General features: G+C 40.6%; 1 pseudogene; it reads left to right on the forward strand.

Moving 5' to 3' along the window:
* Positions 1-7,105, forward strand: part of LOC109379028 (eukaryotic translation elongation factor 1 epsilon-1 pseudogene) — an 11,145-nt pseudogene extending 4,040 nt beyond the window's left edge.
* Positions 7,106-10,425: the final 3,320 nt, after the last annotated feature.

Below are 10,425 nucleotides of genomic sequence, written 5' to 3' on the forward strand. Positions count from 1 at the left end.
ACCTCTGAGCAGCAGGGCCCCGGTTCAGATCCCACATGAGGGCCAGTGATGCTGCGCCCTCTACAGCTAAGATGGTGAACAACAGCTGGACCTTGAGCTGGGCTGCCGTTGAGTCGCCAGCAACGGCGTAGGCTACAGTGGGGCTTGCCGGCAGCAGGCGTCAGCTTTTGTGAGCCGCCGTGAGCACCGTCCAATGGCTGGCGAGCGACTCCCTCTCCTGGGAAGAGCTCAATGATAATACCAACATGGGACAGTGAAGCAACATCCTCCACAACTAGACTGAAGAACAAAAGGACAGCAAATTGTCTGTTCCCCTTCCAGGATTCCCTAACACTGTTCCCCTCCCCCAATTCCCCAATAAAATCTTTAAAAAGAAAAAAAAAAGAATGACCCTGGGTAGATGTTGGTGCCACTTCCAGAGATGAGGATTATATTAATTTTCCATTGCTACTATAAGAAATTACCACAAATTTAGCAGTTTAAAACAACACAAATTTATTATCTTACAGTTCTATAGGCCCGAAGTTCAACATGAGTCTTACTGGGCTAAAACCCAGGTGTAGTCAGCACTGTGTTCTGTTCTAGAGGCTCTAGGGGAGAATCTGTCTCCTTGCCATTTCTAGATTCTAAAGATCATCAACATTTCTTGACTCATCTCATAACATTATTTTGCATCTCATCTGTCTGAGCTTCCTTCTATCATCACATCTGCCACTGTCCACAGCTGGGAAAGGTTCTCTGCCTTTAAAGATTAGATTGTGCCCACTTGGATGATCACACTGCTATATCTCTACTTTTCTTTTCCATTGTCAAATCTCCTCTCGTCTGACCCCTTCTTTCACTTTAAAGGAAATTTGGGAATATATTGGGCTCACCCAGATAATCCAGGATAATCTTCCCATTTTAATCACATCTGCAAAGTCCCTTTGGCCACATAAGGTAACATATTCACAGGATCCAGGAATTAGTATGTAAACATCTTGGGAGGGCCATAATTCTTTCTACTGCCAGGATAATTAGGAGAGGGCTAAGTAAAAGATGATAAATAAAGATTTAACTTTGAGATGACTGAGAGACATACAATGTGGATGTTGGGTCTCCACTTGCATATATGTCTAAAGTTCAGGAGAGAGGTCTTAGCTAATAGGTATAGATGTGGAAGTTGTGGTATTTAAAACCATGGCACTAGGTAAGACCACGTAGGGAGAGAATGAGATAGAGAAGAAAGCCTAGAACCAAGCCCTGAAGCACACCAGCTTTTAGAATTTGGGGAGTGTAGAGGGAGTCGGCAAAAGAGAATAAAAGGTAGCCAGTGAATTAGGAGGCAAAGCATAAAAGAACATGGTATTTTGGAAAGTTGTAGAAGAAGAAAAGCATTTTAGGAAAGACATTCTTAGTATTGTGGAGAGATAGAATAAGAGTGGGTCAGAGAAATGACCTTTGGATGTGGCAACAAGAAAACCATTGGTGAACTTGCTAAAAGATATTTCCATGGTGTCAGAGGGAACATGAGGTGAGAAGACTGCAAGGTTAGGTAAAGTTCAGAGGAAGTTTGGCTCTTTATAGAGGAAGAGGAAACTGGAACACCAATTTAGAGGGTGTTTGTAAAATCAGAGGTGAGTTGCTTTTTTTAAAAAAGATTTTATTGGGGAATCGGGGGAAGGAGAACAGACAAGTTGCTGTTGTTTTGTTTTTCAGTCTAATTGTGGAGGATGTCGCTTCACTAGCCCAAGCTGGCACCATCATTGCGCTCTTCCCGGGTGAGGCAGATAGTCTCCGGCTTCTGGATGGCCACTCACTGCAGCTGCTGGCCGCTCACACTGGCTGCTGGCTACACACGGTAGCTTATGGCAACCCACTTCCACAGGGACAGCAGCCCACGCCGTCGCCAGTGACCCACAGCAGCCCAGCTCCAGGTCGAGCTGTTGTTCAGCATCTTAGCTGTAGAGGGCAGTGTCACTGGCCCTCATATGTGGGATCCGAACCGGGGCTCTCTGGCATCCCAAGCCAGTTCTTAACCAATGTGCCACTTGGCTGGCCCACTTTTTTTTTTTTTTAAGAGAGGTGGTTCTAAAATTGAGGTCCCAAAAACAGCATCAACATCAACTGGGAACTCATTAGAAATGCAAGTTATTGGCTCTTACCCTAGACCTGTTGAATGAACAATTCTGGGGTCAAGCACTCTGTGTTTTATCAAGGCTTTTGGTTGATTTTAACACAAAATCAGGTTTAAGAACCACACTGCAGCGGTAATGGCTATGATCTTATGAAGAAGGAAGGCTGATGTTCCAGAAGAGAGGAGATGCCTGAAGTCTGCGAGAAGATATGAGGAGATAATAGGAGAAGTCCTAGTAGTAGAAGAGTGGAACATTGATTGAATTGGAGATGTTTTCCCTTGGAAAGGCGTAGGTAAGGCTGCAGATCAGTCAACAAGAAGATGAAAACAAGCCATTACCAACTAATATATATATTTTTAATTTAAAAAAATGGAATTGGTTAAATAGGTAGGTATAAAACAGAATGCTATAAACATTTGATATCGTAATTTCAGCAAGACATGTCAAATTGCCAATGACATGCTCAGAAAGGATAGAGACATGAAAACTAAAGATGGGGAGAGTTGAGTTGGTGTGTGGTTGGTTAAACCCAGAGGGAGATGTTTTAGTGGTGTAGTAGTGGCAGGTTTCCAGGTTAATACTTGCCTGTCCAACATTTTACCATCTACTTTGCTGTAGACAGAGGGAGTATACTTACGAAATTTGAATTTGGTACAAAACTGAGAAGGCTAGCAAATATATTTGATGACACAATATAGACTCATAGAAATCTTGACAAATTAGAATGGGCCAGAAACTGAAAGTAAAATGAAACAATGGCAACACTTACATATTTTTGCTATTTAAAAAAATTATTTTTGGTGATAATTTTGGGATAGAATAAGACTAAGATTTGGATTAACAGTGGTTTGTAGGAGGAAGTCCTTAGAATTTTAGATACCTACAAGTTCTATGTGAGCCAAGAAATTCAATCTTAGCTTTCATTAATAAAAGTGAAGTAACCAAAATCAAGAGATACCTGTACCCTTCTCCAATTGTCATATACCTGGGATTGTGTACAGTGCTAGAGGACATTGAGGACAGGAGGACATCATGCATCTAGATATGGGTGAGTGCAGCGAAAAGTCTGGAAGTCATAGGATGGAATTTTGAAGTGACTGGACTACATTTAATAATGCAGCAAATGTTTCTTGAGCCAGACAAGGCTGTATATGCTGGGGACAGAGTAGAAAACTGAAGAAAGTTCTTATTCTGTCTCATAGTTCTTATAATGTAGTGATGGGGTCAGCAAACTTTTGAGACAGAAGAGCTGCCAGGGGTCGGCAAACTGTGACTTGCGAGCCACAAGCAGCTCTTTGGGTATGTACATGTGACTCTGAAGTAAAATTGAAAATGAAAATAAAACTATAATAGTTTCATTTATAATATTACTTTAAATTTTCCTTATTTGTAAAAATATATTTATGGCTCTCGAATAATTTTTAAATTGTTGTGAGGGACAGGATTAGCTCTTTCAGGGGTCAGCAAACTTTTGAGACGGAACGTACCCAAAGAGCCTCATGTGGCTCACGAGCTGCAGTTTGCAGACTCCTGATCTAGTGGATAGATGAAAACAGATCATAAACAAGACAATAAATAAATGAGGTAGATAATTTTAAATAGTGATCATTTCCTAAACATATTCAGACCATGTTACTCAACTTGTACATGATGTGTCAGTAAGTTCCCATTACTGGCTAAAATACATACCAACCAATTCCTCAACTGAGCATTCAGAACCCTCCATAATGAGATTTCAATTTACTTTATCCCACATTCTTTCCATTTCTATGCCTTACTGACCTAGCTAACAAAGAGGAGGGAATAAGTTTAGTTTTCACAATAATGTTATATTACATATATTATTGTCCCCATTTCATAAAGAAGGAAGTTTGTTTTCAAGATGGCTGCAATAATTCCTTCTACTCCCATAGTCATGGTTTTTTGCAATGTGACCTTGCCTTACTTCCTTTCTAAAGGTAGAGTTTATTTCTCCACCCTTTTAATCTGGGCATGGCCATGATACTTGCTTTGGCCAATGGGACATTACAAATGTGTGCAAAGGTTTAAGAAGTGCTTGCACGTGGGTTTGCTTTCTTTTGGCTGTGGCTGCAACCCGTAGACCAAGTGTGAACTAGCCCAAGCTAACCTGTTGGAATGATTATGGGGAGGAGAATAAAGGAACCCCAGACAGACATGTGGGCACCCCCATTCGAGCCACTGTATGACTTTATCTGCTTGGCTTACCCAGGAGAGACCTGAAGAACTGCCCATTTAAGCCTACTCCAAATTTCTTACCCACATAATAATAAGAAAAAAAAATTTATTGTTTCAGTCTTACTAAATTCGGGGCTGTTTGTTACACAGCAATAAATAAATAATTGCTAGAGGGAGGTTCAGAGTGTTGCTCATAACCTCACAGGAAGTAAAATGTTGGAGCTGTGATTCCAACCCAGGTCTGCTAACAGCACTTCCTGTTTCACAAGAAATAAAATGTTGGAGCTGTGATTCCAACCCAAGTCTGCTAACTGCACTGCTTGTTTGCTTGCCAGTATGTACACTACTTCCCCCAAAGTATCCCAAAAGAGCCACTGACAGGGTTAAATTATATGTGAGTGAAGCATGCATAATTGCACATTTAGCAACAATCCAAACTTAGGGAACTAGTTCTCAGAAGAACGGGATATGTGGCAATGTGGTTTGTGTGTTAAATTGAGTAATGCCTTATAAAGTCCTTAACCAAAAAATAGTTTTGACTTAGATTTGGAAAGAAAACCTCTGACCCACTTTTTTCTGCCTCTAGAAAACAAAACATCTTTGCCAGAAGCCCATTTCCATCACATAGGAAGTGGCCCTGGACCTTCTGTTCTCAGAGCTGCTGGTCAAGATTCCTCTGGGGTGGCCCGAATGGTAGCACAGAGGGACAGGGAAAATGATGAGCTCTATAAGAATGATCAGCATCCTGAAAATCACAAGTAATTTTGCATTTATTTATTTTTAAAAGGGAGAAGAAAAGAGAATGTGAAGGGATTGTAGAGGGCAAAAGAAGCAGAGGCAAACTCCATCTCATCCCTAAAACTTCCACTGGTCCTATAGGTTGCTGAAGAATGGTCATGGAAGTTCATCAGCACTCATGTCTGAGGAAGCCTAGATCCTTTCTGAGAAGCCAAGGATACCATGCATTCAGTGCAAAAGTATTGAGCATTTAGTGTGCGCAAAGCACAGCAGATGTTCAGATAAATGGCCCCCTGTGTATATGTTGGGTGTGTAATGTGCTCTGGCTTGGACAAAGAGAGCTGAGTCCCCTGGTGAGACTATCACCCTGTAGGTTTCTGGAGGGTAGCCCTGTGCTAAAGATTTCAGTGAACCCATCTAGCATGAACTAGTCTTTATATTGGCACAAATAAAACATAATTAGGAGGACATAACCAGGAAAATTTAAAGCTATTCAAAAACTAGAAATAGGTTTATGGTTAGACCCTCTCGAATTTGGAGTATCTGGAACATTACAAAGTGGAAAAAGCATGTGCTCTGGGTCAGAGAAATCTGGGATCATATCCTACTTACAATATCATGTGATCCTGCAACTCTGGGTCTTTGAAAGTAACATAACTGTTAGAATTGTGAATACTAAATAACGTAACGTCTGTAAAAGGCTTAGTACATTGCCTGGTCCCTGTGGGTCCTAAATATGTGTCAGTTCCTGAGCATGTTCTAATTTTTAAAAAGTAACCCAATATTTACATGCTATTTTTTGAGTAGCAGAAATTAAATACTCTTAGGGGGTGTAAGCAGGAGGAATACACATAAAAGGAAACCTTTATGCTAACATGGACGAAAATGCTATGCGGAGTGAAGTAAGACACAAGAGGACAAATATTGTGTGACTCCAGTTGTATCTATGATAGAGCTGCCTAGAATAGGCAAATACATAGAGACGGGAACTAGCATAGAGGTTACCAGGGGCTGCAGGGAGAAGGGGGAGTTATTATTAAATGGGTAGAGTTTCTGTTTGGGATGATGAAAAAGTTCTGGAGGTAGACAGTAGTGAGGTTGCACAGCATGGTGAATGTACCTAATGCTGTTAAACAGAACACTTAAAAATGGTTAAAGTGGTAAATTTATGTTATGTATATTTTACCACAATCAAAGCAATAAATACTTAAGCGAATCTCTATCAAATATCACATAAATAAATGTTAAGCACATTCCTGTGTCACTGAGGATATTAAAAAGCCAAAAAGCCTCCAAATCTAGTGTCAAGTCAGCTTGGGAGGCTAGCTTCAAATGTTAAATACTTCCTTTTGTATCCATTCTCTTTGTCATCATCTCCACATCAGGTTGCGTGAGAATTGATAAATTGGGAAGCAGCTGGCTCCATCTCTTAGAGGTCAAAACTTAAAGAGCCTGAACGTATCCATTCTCTCACTGACTCCACTGAGATCCATCTTACCCTCATTTGGAATACACATCTGGAGAACATGACCAGTAGATACCTGACTAGGCACAATCATTACATATAGGGGAGGTGTTAGTGTTGGTGACTAGGTCAGGATTCTTGCAATTCTGACAAGAAATCCCACTCAATAGTCAACAATATCGTAATAACTTTGTATGGTGACAGGTGGTTACTAGACTTATTATGGTGATCACATAAGGTGTATAAATATTGAATCACTATATTGTACACTTGAAACTAATATAATATTGTATGTCAACTATATGTTAGTAAAAATAGATAAATACTTAAGTAAATAAATGTTCCTCACAAATTCCACTCCACCTGGTCTAAGCCAAAAAGGGGGGTTTATGGGTGTATACAACTGAGTTAGTCCTGGCTTTGTAAGAGGCTTGCTCTACTGCTCCCATGATGTCACTCAGGACCTGGTGGCTTCCTCCCCCTATTCTGCCCACCTCCTTGCTGCCTTCCTCTTTAGGCTCCACATGATGAAATTCAACAACTCCAGGTTCATAGCTCCCAGTGGCCAAACACCCGAGGCGATTCCTGACCTCAGCCTCACACCCCATCACCCAGAAAGAAAATGGACTCCTTTTGGTTGCTCTCAGGGAGAGGGAACTTCTTCTCCTAGAAGCTCCAGCAAATATCTCTTCACATCACCTTGGCTCTGAGTGGGTCACATGCCCATCTCTGAGCTAATCACTGTGACCAGGGAAACGGGGATACCAGTTGGCTGGGTTGGGGTCAATCCAGGGTTCCCCTGTATCCTATATGTGAATGGCTCCCTCTATAGTTGTGCTGACCCTAGCCTGCATGGCCGACCACAATAGCAACCTGAGAATTTATCTCATCTTCTCACTAAAGAATGAATTCCTTGAATGCAAGGACGGTGTCACCATCTCATATCTACCGGTAGAGTGTGGCACATTATAGCTGCTTAGTAAGCTCTTATTGAATGAATGCATTATTGCATGAATGAACAGAAAACTAGCTGGAATGCATTAACCTCCCCAAAATGGTGTTTCTGAGTTCTACATATACTAGTCATTTTTCTAATAACTTATTGCTACTGAATGATAACTAATTCTTAAATTTTCAATATTAATGAAGGTGAGGCCAAGCATAGATGAATACAACTTCAATCTTCTGCTCTATTAGAAAGTGACATTTTTATATCTTACATTTGTCATATCTAGGTTGCTAGGAAAATTTATTCTTTGATTTGCAAGGCTCCATGAGCAAAGACTAAGCTCTTACCTGGGCCTTCTCTCCATACTCTACACTGAGAAAACAGCCACCGACTCTGATTTGTTTTTTTTTGGGGGGGGGGTTGGTGAAAGTACTAGTTAGACTACAAACACTAACTTTGTATTTTTACGATTTAATTTCTCCTTTTAATGGGAATATAAAATTTATTTCTAAAAATAGATAATTCTTTAATGGAAGTGTATGACGATGACATGGGAAGTACATGAATGTGTCACATATAATATAAGAACATATTTAAATATGCATATTATGACCATTTAAAGCTTCAATGGTTCAAAATAATGTTAGCCTCTTACATGAAATATTACTCTCTAAATATAAGTTCACTAGCATCTTAAATACAGATTGCATTTTATATATGTAAGCAACCAGTGGTAAAATATTTTAGAATAAAGTACATGTTAAAAGACTTTTGCAATCTGTCTCCGACTTACTGTACAATCTCATCTTCTGCTGCTCACTTTAGCTCATCCTCAAGAGCCTTTTCTGCTCTGGCCCCATCAAATCACTGATTTGAGAACACTCCCTAGACCTTCATGTCATTCCCTCTGCCTGGGCCGCTTTTGTACTTTTCTCCTCCTGTAAAGTTAACTTTAGTAAAGTCTCTTCTGACTTCCCATCACAATTAATCATCCCCTCCTCTATTCAGATGGTGCACATCTGGAACCGGTCTTCCTGGGTGCATCATGCACTTCTTGGAGGAGGCGGGAGAGGAAGGGCTGTGTCTCATTCATCTTTGCATGGACAGGTCCCAGCCAGCGCATGGTGGTTAGCATGTACTGAAAAATATGTTTAGAGAGTGAGTCTTCACTTTGAGTGCTCAGAAATGGGAAAAAAGAGGCCTGCAGATTCACAGTGGTTGTATTAACCACAGGCAGTGAAAGGAAGCTAGGTGGAAAGAAAGCTACAGCAGAGTAAGCCCATTTTCCACAGTCCCTTCTCTGTCTTTTAAGAAATGTCTAATCTGAGATCCCTTTCACGTGCTCCCCTTCCAATCCAAGGTTTAATGTATGTGATTAATCTTGACTTGCCTTAATACTGCTAGGAATGTGGCAATGACCTCAGCTGAACACTGGCAAAGTGATTAATGTTACATGAACTGGACGAGCTTTTTTTTTTTTTTTCCTCTAGATCCTGAATAAACACATTCATGCAAGATTCGGTTGCAGACCTTTGCTCGATAGAAAATGTACCGTGATTTCAAAGAGTAATGTTTCAGATGCAATAAACAATGTTAAAGGAAACATGGCTCTTATTAAAGAAAATGCTGTTTCAGGTTAAAGTCCCAGTGATCATAAAAGATATATGATGCAATAAACAAAATGAACCACAGGCAGACAGGTCCATTCCATGACTAACCACTGATTGAATTTTCCAACACTCCTGGACTTTCTGAGAGATAAACTATTCACAAAAGGTCCATGTTAAATATAAGGCTGTCATTTCTTTTTTATGTTTCTAGTGAGGTCCAAGAACAGTAGATGATTCTCCCCCCACTTCTTTTCTTTCTCTGTATTGGTTGTTTGTGTTTTTGAATTTTTTATGAGTGGAAAGACTGGCAAACAGTTGCTATGATTGTCAAAATGCCTTAAATCAAGAAGAGAAAATGCAATAAAACACAGTTTCCATGGTAACACATTGTAACCTAGTACCTCTGGATTATGAGCCAGCTCACATCTATGATCATTACTTGTTGACAGGCATAAATTGAGCCTAAAAGCATTAATTTAGAGATAAAACTGGAATGTGGAGCTAAGTTATAAAAAATGTTTAAATATTTCCAAGGTAGTGGCGGCAAATCAACACTGGTTATGTCACTATTTAAATAATGTTAATAAACTCAGCATAAACACTTAAAAAATTTACAAGCTTTTCTCCAAGGATGGTATAACAGATTTGTGTATACTCTCAAGGCTGCAAGTGGTAGCTGACATGTTTTAGGTGGGGTTAAAAGAAATCCAACGTCAGCAATTAACTGGAATGATAGATAGGTGTTTTAATGAAGGAATGGTTCTAATATGGAAATGATTTTTTAAACTCTTGGTAGTAGAGAAGCTCCTAAAACTGTCTTAGGACATAAATATACAATGTTTCTGGATGTTTCTCAGTAGACATAATTTTTTTTTTAAGATTTTATTGGGGAATTGGGGGAGGGGACCAGCCAAGTTGTTGTTCGTCAGTCTTCATTGTGGAGGGCGCCAGTCACCATCTGGCTTCCCGTTGTCAGCTCGTGGCCTCTAAGCTCAAGGTGCTGTGTTCAATCTTAGCTGCGGGTGGGCGTAGCCACCATCCCATGTGGGAGTTGAACCAGCAGCCTTGTTGTTAAGAGCACATGCTCTATCCACTGAGCCATCCGGGCAGCAACTCAGCTCAAGGTGCCAAGTTCAGTCTTAGTTGCAGGTGGGCGTAGCCCACCATCAAACAGGCAATCTTGTTGTTACACCAGGGGAGCCATCCTGCCACCTGTTGGCAGCTCAGCGACAGCTCAGCTCAGGTGCAGCGTCACTGGCCCATGTTGGAATCGAACTGGTGGCCCTGTTGCTCAGAGCTTGCACTCTTAAGGCAATTCTTAACCAACTGAGCCTGACTAAGAAATTAGGC

The sequence above is a fragment of the Hipposideros armiger genome, unplaced genomic scaffold (genome assembly GCF_001890085.2).
Source record: "Hipposideros armiger isolate ML-2016 unplaced genomic scaffold, ASM189008v1 scaffold_21, whole genome shotgun sequence".
NCBI lineage: Eukaryota > Metazoa > Chordata > Mammalia > Chiroptera > Hipposideridae > Hipposideros > Hipposideros armiger.